Source organism: Tenrec ecaudatus, chromosome 1 (assembly GCF_050624435.1).
Source record: "Tenrec ecaudatus isolate mTenEca1 chromosome 1, mTenEca1.hap1, whole genome shotgun sequence".
In the NCBI taxonomy this organism is placed as follows: domain Eukaryota; kingdom Metazoa; phylum Chordata; class Mammalia; order Afrosoricida; family Tenrecidae; genus Tenrec; species Tenrec ecaudatus.
Window position 1 is genome coordinate 216854487 of NC_134530.1, and position 1812 is coordinate 216856298.

The 1812-nt window shown below is 42.7% G+C and overlaps 1 non-coding gene across 1 annotated transcript; it reads left to right on the forward strand.

Moving 5' to 3' along the window:
* The first annotated feature begins 411 nt into the window (after window positions 1-411).
* LOC142437797 (small nucleolar RNA SNORA61) lies at window positions 412-532 on the forward strand. The gene has a single exon (XR_012782316.1). It is a non-coding gene; the product is annotated as a small nucleolar RNA SNORA61 (small nucleolar RNA).
* The last annotated feature ends 1280 nt before the right edge of the window (window positions 533-1812 follow it).

Sequence of the window (1812 nt, forward strand, 5' to 3'; positions counted from 1 at the left end):
TGCTCACTGAGACTTTTTTTTCCTGATCTCAGAGTTCAAAGAACACCAAAAAGGAATACAATTAGAGTCCCTTGGGGATGCACAAACTCCTGTGACCACGTGGTGTAATCTGAAGAGTGTAGAGTTCTTCAGGGAAGGGGTAGAGTGATCGAATCACCACCTTGACAGATGGAAGGCTGTCGGGAGGCCAGGGGTGGAAATGGCAAGGACGTGGGGAAAGAGAGGGAAGGCAAAGGGGGAGAGTAGAACAAGACAGGGCCACCTACACAGAGGGTTTGCTGGAGCACGAGACACTCCTGATGAGATGGGTTGTGCCACTGTATTTTGTGTGTTCTACCATCCTCCACAAAAGGATGTGTTTGCCATCCCCACAAATCAAAGGGAAGAGAGAGAGGGGTCACAGCCTGGAAAGCCCTCTAATTTCCTTACCTATCAGATCTAAACCCTGGTCTGAGTGGTTACAAAAGGAGGAAGGGTAAAATTGAAGCTAACATCAATGCTTTTGTGGCACATACGTTAGAGTCAAACAAATAAACGAGAAAGAAGCACCACATACAAAAGTGTCTATATTTAAATGTAGCCTATGTCCAATCGGTAGCTTTATGCTTTGTATTTTTGTTTAATAAATGTTCAATGCACTTTTGTTGTGATACTTTTTCACCAACCCCTTTATGAATGTTCTGGAAGAATCCACTGTCTTGCTCTTGATACTACCGCATCTGATCATTATCCTCTGACTTCCAGTTCTTAGAATTTGAGGCTACAAGATTTCTGGCCTGATTCGCTGGCTTTCACAGCCTTCTGAGTACGCCATTTGTTGTACAACCTGAACATTTGGGTCATCAGTTCCTACAACCACATGAATGAGGAGAATCCTCCCGGCTGACCCCTGCCCACAGACGTGGGACTGTTGCCCTCCCTAGCCAATAAGCCACTCACTTGACAGTACATGAGATATCATATCTAATTATGAAGGGAGGGTGCTGAGGTGAGGAGGAGGACGTGATGTTGGAGAGATGATGGAGTGGTACAGCAGCTTGGAAATGTCGGATATTTAGAACATCTTGAACCTCCACCTCTCAAAGCCTTGTGAAGTTCCTTCATAAGGAACTTGACATGTGTGTGTTTATTTGTGTGTATTTGTGTGTATGTGTGTGACTGTGTATGTTTATTTGTGTGTCTGTGTATTTGTGTGTATGTGTGTGACTGTGTGTGTTTATTTGTGTGTCTGTGTGTGTGCATTTTTGTACTACTCACCTTGATGGAGGCCAGGCAAAAAAAATGTTCAAACACACGTCTCCTTACCTTCACTATCATTTACTCAGCAACTGCAGCGATCGGTATTTTACAGTGCCTCCCATTGCAATACTGAACAAAGGAGACATTGCCACACATTGACATTAATGGAATCTACTTAAAACCAAACTCTGGAATATATGCTCACTTTGTCGATAAATGGTCAACTGGTAGGAGAGGGGTAGATTCTCAGACAAGTCCAACTGCTGTGGACAGACAGAGGTAGAAGGCTTTTCTACCAAACATGTATGGTAGAGAGTTCGGGGAAATTGTCAGTATATTAACATTGTTTCAGCAAGAAAAGCCTTCAAGTCTGTTTTTCTGATTTAAAAAAATAAGATGAAAGTTCTCCCTAGGCCATTTATTTTTACAGAATGTCACTGCTTCCTACTTGCTGTACCAGAGAATTGGTGATCTTTCATTTACGCATGTCTTAGGAAAGCATTAAGCAATTCAAAATGAGTTAAATCACTTAATAGCCACTTGCTGTTCCAACTGGTAAGGTCCCATTCCTGA